This window comes from Capra hircus, chromosome 7, assembly GCF_001704415.2.
Source record: "Capra hircus breed San Clemente chromosome 7, ASM170441v1, whole genome shotgun sequence".
Classification (NCBI taxonomy): domain Eukaryota; kingdom Metazoa; phylum Chordata; class Mammalia; order Artiodactyla; family Bovidae; genus Capra; species Capra hircus.
Window position 1 is genome coordinate 105,933,440 of NC_030814.1, and position 12,069 is coordinate 105,945,508.

At 46.4% G+C, this 12,069-nt stretch overlaps 1 protein-coding gene and 1 pseudogene across 46 annotated transcripts in view; one reads left to right on the top strand and one right to left on the bottom strand.

Annotated features, from left to right (window-relative positions):
• Window positions 1-12,069, top strand: part of OBSCN (obscurin, cytoskeletal calmodulin and titin-interacting RhoGEF) — a 232,988-nt gene that overhangs the window by 17,388 nt on the left and 203,531 nt on the right. The window lies entirely within an intron of this gene.
• On the bottom strand, window positions 5,675-6,731 carry LOC102182399 (annotated as a pseudogene).

Genomic DNA, 12,069 nt, shown 5'->3' on the forward strand with positions numbered 1-12,069 from the left:
CAGTCGTGTCCGACTCTTCGCGACCCCATGGACTGCAGCCTACCAGGCTCCTCCGCCCATGGGATTTTCCAGGCAAGAGTACTGGAGTGGGGTGCCATTGCCTTCTCTGTCTCCACATTTCAAAAGCATCAGTTCTTTGACAATCAGCCCTCTTTATGGTCCAACACTCACATCTGTACATGACTACTTGAAAAACTGTAGCTTTGACTATATGAATCTTTGTAGATGAAGTGATGTGTCTGCTTTTTAATAAGCTGTTTAGGTTTGTCATTGTTGCTTTCTCCTGGGTCCTGGTGTGGACAAGGTTTTCTTTATGTTCTATAACAGCTCTCTTTCCCCAGTCCTGTGTAAATTCTGTAATCAAATCCCCCTTGCCTCCAAAGTCAAACTCCCTGGGAATTCTCAGTCCCTTTGCCAGATCCCCAGGTTGGGAAATCTGTTGTGGGACCTAGAACTTTCTTAAATGCGAGAATTTCCTTGGTAGAGTTGTTCTGCAGTTTGTGGGTCATCTGCTCGGTAGCTCTGCTGCTGCTGCTAAGTCACTTCAGTCGTGTCCGACTCTGTGCGACCCCATAGACGGCAGCCCACCAGGCTCCGCCATCCCTGGGATTCTCCAGGCAACTATGGTGGGTTAATGGTGACCTCTTCCAAGAGGGCTTATGCCACAGACTGTGTGACCCAGGTCTGCTGCGCCCAGCGCTCCTGCGGCAGGCCACTGCTGACTCGTGCCTATGCAGGAGACACTGTGTGGATCACAACAAACTGTGGAACATTCTTAGAGAGATGCGAGTACCAGACCACCCGACCCACCTCCTGAGAAACCTGTACACAAGTCAAGAAGCAACAGTTAGGACCAGACATGGAACAACGGACTGGTTCCAAATGGGGAAAGGAGTATGTTATGGCTGTATATCATCAGTCAGTTCAGTTCAGTTCAGTTGCTCAGTCATGTCTGACTCTTTGTGACCCATGAACTGCAGCACACCAGGCCTCCCTGTCCATTATCAACTCCCGGAGTTCACCCAAACTCATGTCCATTGATTTGGTGATGCCATCCAACCATCTCATCCTCTGTCATCCCCTTCTTTGCCTGCCTTCAATCTTTCCCAGCATCAGGGCCTTTTCTAGTGCATCAGTTCTTTGCATCAGGTGGCCAAAGTATTGGAGCTTCAGCTTCAGCATCAGTCGTTCCAATGAATATTTAGGACTGATTTCCTTTAGGATGGACTGGTTGGATCTCCTTGCAGTCCAAGGGACTCTCAAGAGTCTTCTGCAACACCACAGTTCAAAAGCATCAATTCTTCAGCGCTCAGCTTTCTTAATAGTCCAACTCTCACATCCATATATGACCACTGGAAAAACTATAGCCTTGACTAGAGCGACCTTTGTTGGCAAAATAATGTCTCTGCTTTTTAATATGCTGTCTAGGTTGGTCATAACTTTCCTTCCAAGAAGTAAGCATCTTTTAATTTCCTGGCTGCAATCACCATCTGCAGTGATTTTGGAGCCCCCCAAAATAAAGTCTGTCACTGTTTCCACTGTTTCCCCATCTATTTGCCATGAAATGATGGGAGCAGATGCCATGATCTTAGTTTTCTGAATGTTGAGCTTTAAGCCATGTACTCTGCATGAAGTTAAATAAGCAGGGCGACAGTAATTCTTATGTATATTGTCACCCTGCTTATTTAACTTAATGCAGAGTACATCATGCAAAATGCTGGGCTGGATGAAGCACAAGCTGGAATCAAGATTGCTGGGAGAAACATCAACAACCTCAGATATACAGATAATACCACAGAAAGTGAAGAGGAACTAAAGAGTCTCTTGATGAAGGTGAAAGAGGAGAGTGAAAAAGCTGGCCTAAAACTCAACGTTCAGAAAACTAAGATCATGGCATCTGGTCCCATCACTTCATGGCAAATAGATGGGGAAACAATGGAAACAATGACAGACTTTATTTTCTTGGGCTCCAAAATCACTGCAAATGGTGATTGAAGCCATGAAATTAAAAGACGCTTGCTCCTTGTAGAAAAGCTATCACCAACCTAGATAGCATATTAAAAAGTGGAGACATTACTTTGCCAACAAAGGTCCAGTCATGTATGGATGTGAGAGTTGAACTATAAAGAAAGCTGAGTGCCAAAGAATTGATGCTTTTGAACTGTGGTGTTGCAGAAGACTCTTGAGAGTCCCTTGGACTTCAAGGAGATCCAACCAGTCCATTCTAAAGGAAATCAGTCCTGAATTTTCATTCGAAGGACTGATGCTGAAACTGCAATACTTTGGCCACCTGATGCAAAGAACTGACTCATTTGAAAAGACCCTGATGCTGGGAAAGATTGAGGGCAGGAGGAGAAGGGGATAACAGGATGAGATGGTTGGATGGCATCACTAACTTGTTGAACATGAGTTTGAGCAGTCTCCGGGAGTTGGTGATGGACAGGGAAGCTTGGCGTGCCGTAGTCCATAAGGTTGCAAAGAGTCACACACGGCTGAGCGGCCAAGCTGAACTGAGATTTGTCATAGCTTTCCTTCCAAGGAGCAAATGTCTTTTAATCTTATGGCTGCAGTCAACATCTGCAGTGATTTTGGAGCCCAAGAAAATAAAATCTGTCACTGTTTCTACTTCGTCTGCTTCTATTTGCCATGAAGTGATGGGACTGGATGCCATGATCTTACTTCTTTTTGATGTTGGGGTTTTTTTTTTTTTTTAATTGAAGGAGCATTGCTTTACAGAATTTTGTTGTTTTTTGTCAAACCTCAACATGCATCAGCCATAGGGATACATATATCCCCTCCCTTTTGAAACTCCCTCCCATCTCCCTCCCCATCCCAGCCCTCTAGATTGATACAGAGCCCGTTTGAGTTTCCTGAGCCATACAGCACATTCCCATTGGCTATCTGTTTTACATACAGTAATGTAAGTTTCCATGTTTCTCTTTCCATACCTCTCACCCTCTCTAGATTCTGTATGTATGCGTTAGAATATGGTATTTATCTTTCTCTTTCTCACTTCACTCTGTATAATAAATTCTAGGTTCAGCCACCTCATTAGAACTGACTCAAAGGCACTCCTTTTTATGGCTGAGTAATACCCCATTGTGTATATGTACCACAACTTCTTTATCCATTTATCTGTCAATGGACATCTAGGTTGCTTCCATGTTCTAGCTATTGTAAGCAGTGCTGCAGTGAACAATGGGATACATGTGTCTTTTTCAATTTTGGTTTCCCCAGGGTATATGCCTAGGAGTGGGATTGCTGGGTCATATGGTGGTTTTATTCCTAGTTTTTAAAGGAATCTCCATACCATCCTCCATAGTGGCTGTATCAATTTACATTCCCACCAACAGTGCAGGAGCGTTCCCTTTTCTCCACACCCTCTCCAGCATTTATTGTTTGTAGACTTTTTGATGATGGCCATTCTGACTGGTGTGAGGTGATATCTCATTGTAGTTTTGATTTGCATTTCTCTAATAATGAGCGATGTTGAGCATCTTTTCATGTGCTTGTTAGCCATCTGTATGTCTTCTTTGGAGAAATGTCTGTTTAGGTCTTTTCTCCACTTTTTGATTGGGTTGTTTGTTTTTCTGGCATTGAGTTGTATGAGCTGCTTGTATATTTTGGAAATGAATCCTTTGTCGGTTGTTTCATTTGCTATTATTTTCTCCCATTCTGAGGGTTGTCTTTTCACCTTGCTTATAGTTTCCTTTGCTGTGCAAAAGCTGTTAAGTTTAATCAGGTCCCACTTGTTTACTTTTATTTTCACTTCCATTACTCTAGGAGGTGGATCTTAGGGGATCTTTCTTGATTTATGTCATAAAATATTCTGCCTGTGTTTTCCTCTAAGAGTTTTATAATTTCTGGTCTTACATTTAGGTCTTTAATCCATTTTGAGTTTATCTTTGTCTATGGTGTTAGGAAGTGTTCTAGTTTCATTCTTTTACACGTAGCTGTCCAGTTTTCTCAGCACCGCTTGTAGAAGAGGCTGTCTTTGCCCCACTGTATATTCTTGCCTCCTTTGTCAAAAATAAGGTACCTATAGGTGCATGGGTTTATTACCATTGGGTTTTAAGCCAGCTTTTTCACTCTCCTCTTTCACTTTCGTCAAGAGGCTCTTTAGTTTCTCTTCACTTTCTGTGGTATCATCTGCATATCTGAGGTTGTTGATGTTTCTCTCAGCAATCTTTATTCCAGCTTGTGATTCATCCAGCCTGGCATATCCCCTATGTACTCTGCATAGAAGTTAAATAAGCAGGGTGACGATATACAACCTTGACATACTCCTTTCCCAATTTGGAACCAGTCCATTTTTCCATGTCCAGTTCTAACTGTTGCTTCTTGACTTGCATACAGGTTTCTCAGGAGGCAGGTAAGGTGGTCTGGTATTCCCATCTGTAAGAATTTTCCAGTTTTTTGTGATCCACACAGTCAAAGGCTTCAGCACAGTCGATGAAGCAGAAGTAGATTTTTTATCTGAAATCCCCTTGGTTTCCCCATGAGCCAGTGAATTTTGGGAGTTTGATCTCTGGTTCCTCTGCCTTTCCTATATCCAGTGTGTACATCTGGAAGTCCCATTCACATACTGCTAAAGCCTAGCTTGGAGGATTTTGGGTATAACCTTTCTAGCATGTGAAATGAATGTCCTTGTGCAGTAGTTTGAGCATTCTCTGGCATTGCCTTTCTTAGGGACTGGACTGAAAACTGACCTTTTCCAGTCCTATTTCTACTGCTGAGTTTTCCAAATTTGCTGGCATATTGAGTGCAGCACTTTCACAACATCATCTTTTAGGATTTCAAATAGTTCAGTTGGAATTCCATCACCTCCATTAGCTTTGGTTATAGTGATGCTTCCTAAAGCCCACTTGACTTCACATTCCAGGACGTCTGGCCCTAGGTGAGTGATCACACCATCGTGGTTACCCAGGTCATTAAGACCTTTTTCATATAGTTCTTCTTGTCTTATTGCCACCTCTTGTTAATCTCGTCTGCTTCTAAGTCCTTACCGTTTTTGTCCTTTATCATGCCCATCCTTGCATGTAATGTTCCCTTGATATCTCCAGTTTTTAAGAAGAGATCTCTAACTTTTCACATTCTGTTGTTTTCCTCTGTTTCTTTGCATTGTTTGTTTGAGAAGTCCTTCTTATCTCGCCTTGCTTTTCTCTTGAACTCTGCAATCAATGGGTATATCTTTTCCTTTCTACCTTGCCTTTCACATCTCTTCTTCTCTAATAGCTTAGACAACCACTTTGCCTTCTAGCATTTCTTTTTCTTGGGCATGGTTTTGGTCGCTGCCTCCTCTACAATGTTAAGAACTTCTGTCCACAGTTCTTCAGGCACTCCGTGTACAAGATTTAATCCCTTGAATCTATTTGTCACCTCCACTGTATAATCATAAGGGATTTGATTTAGGTCATACCTGAATGACCTAGTGGTTTTCCTTACTTTCTTCTCCTGAATTTTGTAAGAACGCACACAATGTCAAAATGTCAGTCTGAAAATCTCTACCCCTGTCCTTTCTAAGGATGGAAGTCAACCAAGTGTTTCCACTAAAGTTGCAGCTGCGCAGGAACAAGGAACGTTTACAAGTCACTCTGGCAGAGTGATTCAGATGAGAAGGGCCCCCAGGGTGGGGTGGATGAATGGAAACATGGAGTGTACTCTGGGAGCCAGCTCAACTCCGCTGCTCTTTCTTCTTGTGGGGAATCTTTGCGTTCCAGTAGAAGAGTAGCTGAACAGCGATGAGGCTGTTGCAGAGAGGAGAGACTGCAAAGGTTCCAGACATGAGGGGTTTTCCAGTTTCCTGAATGGAGGTGAAGATTGGGGCCAGGGAATCCCTCCAGAGCAGAAAGACTGTGATGGCTGAGAGCTGTGCCCATGTAGTACTTCGTGGCTGCCTGCAGAAGCCTTCTCACCTCCACAGCAGGCATGTTGGAGGTCTGGAGCAGCGTGGTGACAGCCTGGGGCGTTAGTGGTGCCAGCAGCAGCAGCAGCAGGGCCAGGGTGTAGCTCGCCAGGAAAGCAACACCTCTCACGTCTGCACTCTGTAGTGCAGGACCAGGACCAGGACCAGGTGATTGTCTGGAGCATCAGGAACAGGGCTTCACCCAAAGAATCTTCCCTGGAGGCTCAGTGGTGAAGAATCTGCCCGCAATGCAGGAGACATGGGTTCGATCCCTGGGTTGGAAAGATCCCCTGGAGGAGGGCATGGAAGCCCACTCCAGTATTTTTGCCTGGAGAATCCCATGGACAGAGGAGCCTGGTGGGCTGCAGTCCATGGGCTCACAGAGTCTAAAACACAGCTGAGCATCTAAGCACAGACCATGGTCCCAGTCAGTGCCGCTGGCTCTCGCATCACTGACTGAAGACTCAGCCCTTCAGCACTCTGCCCCCAAGATTTCAGACACTTGGAGCAGCTTTACCAGAAGTGGGCCAGCCACAGTGCCAGCCCTGGGGCTTTGCTGAGAAGAATCTTGAGGCAGGGAACCTCCTTAGCGTACACTAGGCCTCACCTGGAGACCACGTTTTTGGACACACCCTTCCTGCTGCTCATATTTTTAAGCATGCCGAAGCTGTGCACCTGCTGAGTCCCCTCTCTCCTGCCTTTTTTATGCTTTGGCAGCAGAGTTTATCTTCCCACCTTTGTGGTCCTCCTCCTTGACACCATCTGGTTTTATCTGGACTCTTAATTTTACTCTATTGGTGTATATGTCTGCTACAGTCTGGATCATTGTAACTTTGTGGTGAATATTGAAGTTGGGACGTGTGAATCCTTTAAACTTTTTTTTCCCCAGACAACATTGATTTGGCTATTTGAGGTCTCTTGCATTTGCACATAAATTTTAGGATCATCTTTTTTAAATTTTGCAAAAACAGCAGGTGGTATTTTGATTGGGATTGCACCCAGTGTATAGATCAATTTGGGGAATATTGACATCTTAACAGCATTAGTCTCCTAGTCTACAGTATGAAATGACTTTCTATTTATTTTGGTGTTTTAACTTCCTTTCAATTATGTTATAGTTTTTAGTGTGCAAGAATTGTGCTTATTGTGTTGTTTGTTGCTAAGTATTTTGTTCTTTTTAATGTTACTGTGAATGGAATTATTTTCTTAATTTCCTTTTAAATTACTCATTCCTAATATGCTGAAGCTGAAACTCCAGTACTTTGGCCACCTCATGTGAAGAGTTGACTCACTGGAAAAGACTCTGATGCTGGGAGGGATTGGGGGCAGGAGGAGAAGGGGACGACAGAGGATGAGATGGCTGGATGGCATCACTGACTCGATGGACGTGAGTCTGAGTGAACTCCGGGAGTTGGTGATGGACAGGGAGGCCAGGCGTGCTGCGACTCATGGGCTCGCAAAGAGTTGGACACGACTGAGTGGCTGAACTGAACTGAAGACATAGAAATAGGCTTGATCAAGAAGTAGACTTGATCCATATGTGCTTGGGCAATAGCCGTTGGCCTGCCTGCAGCCTTTCTGAGTTCATCTATTTACTGGTTGCTGGTTCTTTTGTGAATGCCTTAGGACTTTCCATGTGCAAATCATGTCACCTGCAGATAGTTTTACTTCATTTCTGGTCTGGATGCCTCTCGTGTTGCTTTTGATTACTGATTAAATCTCTTTACTTGATATAGGTCCATTCAGAGTTTTCCTATTTATGCTTGTGTTAGGTTTGATAGTTTATGTGTTTCTGGGAATTTCTCCGTTTCATCTAGGTTATCTAGTTGGTATGCAGTAGTTTGTAGTATTCTGTTATAATCCTAACTTTTACAAAGTCTTTATTGAGGTCCCTATTTTCCCCCTGATTTTAATAATTTTAGTCTTCTGTGTTTTTCTTGATCAGCCTAGCTAATGTTTTGTCAATTTTGTCGATCTTTTCAAGAAACCACCTTTTGGTTTTCTCAGTTCTTTCTGTCGCTTTTGTATTCTCTATTTCGTTTATTTGCACTCTAATCTTTATTGTTTTCATTCTTCTGAGCTTGGGTTTCACGTAATCTTCTTTTTCTTAAGGCATGAAGTTAGGTCATTGATTTGTAATTTTTTTTAATAGGCCTATAATGTATAGCTCTGGGTGGTAGGAAGCCCTGCTTTCACTGCGTCTCATAAGTTTCTGGATGCTGTGCTTTCATTTTCATTTATCGCCAAATATTTTCTAATTTTCCTTGTAAATCTCTCTTGAGCGTATTGTTTAACTTTGACATATGATTGTGAATTTTCTAGTTTTCCTTCAATTATTGCTTTTTAGTTTCATTCCATCATAGTCAAAAAGACTCTTGGTATGCTTTCAGTCTTTTAAGACTTACTGAGACTCGTTTTATGGCTTAACATATATTAGAGAGTGTTCCGTAGGTACTTGAGCAAAATGTGTCTGCTGCTGTTGCTGGGGGGGTGTCTGCTGTTGCTGGGGGGAGTGTCTGCTGCTATTGTTGGGCGGAGTGTCTGCTGCTGTTGCTGGGGGGAGTGTCTGCTGCTGTTGGGTGGAGTGTCTGCTGCTGTTGCTGGGGGGAGTGTCTTCTGTTGTTGGGTGGAGTGTCTGCTGCTGTTGTTGGTCAGAGTGTCTTCTGTTGTTGATTAGGTGGAGTGTCTGCTGCTGTTGTTGGTCAGAGTGTCTTCTGTTGTTGATTGGGGGAGTGTTTGCAGTTGTCGGGTGGAGTGTCTGCTGCTGTTGTTGGGTGGAGTGTCTGCTGTTGTTGTTGGGTGGAGTGTCTGCTATTGTTGTGGGTGGAGTGTCTGCTGCTGTTGTTGGTCAGAGTGTCTTCTGTTGTTGATTGGGGGAGTGTTTGCTGCTGTTGTTGGGGGGAGTGTCTGTTGTATTTGTTGGGTGGAGTGTCTCCTGTTGTTGTGGGTGGAGTGTCTGCTGTTGTTGTGGGTGGAGTGTCTGCTGCTGTTGTTGGTCAGAGTGGCTGCTGTTGTTGGTCAGAGTGTCTTCTGTTGTTGATTGGGGGAGTGTTTGCTGCTGTTGTTGGGTGGAGTGTCTGCTGCTGTTGTTGGGGGGAGTGTCTGCTGCTGTTGTCGGGTTGAGTGTCTGCTGTTGTTGTGGGGAGTGTCTGCTGTTGTTTTTGGGGTGTGTGTCTCCTGTTGTTGTTGGGTGGAGTGTCTGCTGCTGTTGTTGGGTGGAGTGTCTGCTGCTGTTGTTGGGGGGAGTGTCTGCTGCTGTTGTTGGGGGGAGTGTCTGTTGTATTTGTTGGGTGGAGTGTCTGCTATTGTTGTGGGTGGAGTGTCTGCTGTTGTGGGTGGAGTGTCTGCTGCTGTTGTTGGTCAGAGTGTCTTCTGTTGTTGATTGGGGGAGTGTTTGCTGCTGTTGTTGGGGGGAGTGTCTGTTGTATTTGTTGGGTGGAGTGTCTCCTGTTGTTGTGGGTGGAGTGTCTGCTGTTGTTGTGGGTGGAGTGTCTGCTGCTGTTGTTGGGGGGAGTGTCTGTTGTATTTGTTGGGTGGAGTGTCTCCTGTTGTGGGTGGAGTGTCTGCTGTTGTTGTGGGTGGAGTGTCTGCTGCTGTTGTTGGGGGGAGTGTCTGCTGCTGTTGTTGGTCAGAGTGTCTTCTGTTGTTGATTGGGGGAGTGTTTGCTGTTGTTGGGTGGAGTGTCTGCTGCTGTTGTTGGGTGGAGTGTCTGCTGCTGTTGTTGGGTGGAGTGTCTGCTGCTGATGTTGGGGGGAGTGTCTGTTGTATTTGTTGGGTGGAGTGTCTCCTGTTGTTGTGGGTGGAGTGTCTGCTGTTGTTGTGGGTGGAGTGTCTGCTGCTGTTGTTGGGGGGAGTGTCTGCTGCTGTTGTTGGGTGGAGTGTCTGCTGCTGTTGTTGGGGGGAGTATCTGTTGTATTTGTTGGGTGGAGTGTCTGCTGCTGTTGTTGGGGGGAGTATCTGTTGTATTTGTTGGGTGGAGTGTCTGCTGCTGTTGTTGGGGGGAGTGTCTCATGTCGTGTGTGGAGTGTCTGCTGCTGTTGTTGGGGGGAGTGTCTGCTGCTGTTGTTGGGGGGAGTGTCTGCTGCTGTTGTTGGGTGGAGTGTCTGCTGCTGTTGTTGGGGGGAGTATCTGTTGTATTTGTTGGGTGGAGTGTCTGCTGCTGTTGTTGGGGGGAGTATCTGTTGTATTTGTTGGGTGGAGTGTCTGCTGCTGTTGTTGGGGGGAGTGTCTCATGTCGTGTGTGGAGTGTCTGCTGCTGTTGTTGGGGGGAGTGTCTGCTGCTGTTGTTGGGGGGAGTGTCTGCTGCTGTTGTTGGGTGGAGTGTCTCCTGTTGTTGTGGGTGGAGTGTCTGCTGTTGTTGTTGGGGGGAGTGTCTGCTGCTGTTGTTGGTCAGAGTGTCTTCTGTTGTTGATTGGGAGAGTGTTTGCTGCTGTTGTTGGGTGGAGTGTCTGCTGCTGTTGTTGGGGGGAGTATCTGTTGTATTTGTTGGGTGGAGTGTCTGCTGCTGTTGTTGGGGGGAGTGTCTCATGTCGTGTGTGGAGTGTCTGCTGCTGTTGTTGGGGGGAGTGTCTGCTGCTGTTGTTGGGGGGAGTGTCTGCTGCTGTTGTTGGGTGGAGTGTCTGCTGCTGTTGTTGGGGGGAGTATCTGTTGTATTTGTTGGGTGGAGTGTCTGCTGCTGTTGTTGGGGGGAGTATCTGTTGTATTTGTTGGGTGGAGTGTCTGCTGCTGTTGTTGGGGGGAGTGTCTCATGTCGTGTGTGGAGTGTCTGCTGCTGTTGTTGGGTGGAGTGTCTGCTGCTGTTGTTGGGGGGAGTGTCTGCTGCTGTTGTTGGGGGGAGTGTCTGCTGCTGTTGTTGGGGGGAGTGTCTGCTGCTGTTGTTGGGTGGAGTGTCTGCTGCTGATGTTGGGGGGAGTGTCTGTTGTATTTGTTGGGTGGAGTGTCTCCTGTTGTTGTGGGTGGAGTGTCTGCTGTTGTTGTGGGTGGAGTGTCTGCTGCTGTTGTTGGGGGGAGTGTCTGCTGCTGTTGTTGGGTGGAGTGTCTGCTGCTGTTGTTGGGGGAGTATCTGTTGTATTTGTTGGGTGGAGTGTCTGCTGCTGTTGTTGGGGGAGTATCTGTTGTATTTGTTGGGTGGAGTGTCTGCTGCTGTTGTTGGGGGGAGTGTCTCATGTCGTGTGTGGAGTGTCTGCTGCTGTTGTTGGGGGGAGTGTCTGCTGCTGTTGTTGGGGGGAGTGTCTGCTGCTGTTGTTGGGTGGAGTGTCTGCTGCTGTTGTTGGGGGAGTATCTGTTGTATTGTTGGGTGGAGTGTCTGCTGCTGTTGTTATTTGTTGGGTGGAGTGTCTGCTGCTGTTGTTGGGGGGAGTGTCTCATGTCGTGTGTGGAGTGTCTGCTGCTGTTGTTGGGGGGAGTGTCTGCTGCTGTTGTTGGGGGGGAGTGTCTGCTGCTGTTGTTGGGGTGGAGTGTCTCCTGTTGTTGTGGGTGGAGTGTCTGCTGTTGTTGTTGGGGGGAGTGTCTGCTGCTGTTGTTGGTCAGAGTGTCTTCTGTTGTTGATTGGGAGAGTGTTTGCTGCTGTTGTTGGGTGGAGTGTCTGCTGCTGTTGTTGGGGGGAGTATCTGTTGTATTTGTTGGGTGGAGTGTCTGCTGCTGTTGTTGGGGGGAGTGTCTCATGTCGTGTGTGGAGTGTCTGCTGCTGTTGTTGGGGGGAGTGTCTGCTGCTGTTGTTGGGGGGAGTGTCTGCTGCTGTTGTTGGGTGGAGTGTCTGCTGCTGTTGTTGGGGGGAGTATCTGTTGTATTTGTTGGGTGGAGTGTCTGCTGCTGTTGTTGGGGGGAGTATCTGTTGTATTTGTTGGGTGGAGTGTCTGCTGCTGTTGTTGGGGGGAGTGTCTCATGTCGTGTGTGGAGTGTCTGCTGCTGTTGTTGGGTGGAGTGTCTGCTGCTGTTGTTGGGGGAGTGTCTGCTGCTGTTGTTGGGGGGAGTGTCTGCTGCTGTTGTTGGGGGGAGTGTCTGCTGCTGTTGTTGGGGGGAGTGTCTGCTGCTGTTGTCGTGGGGAGTGTCTGCTGCTGTTGTTGGGGGGAGTGTCTGCTGCTGTTGGGTGGAGTGTCTAATGTTGTTGGTCAGAGTGTCTTCTGTTGTTGATTGGGGGAGTGTCTGCTCTAATTCTGTTAGGC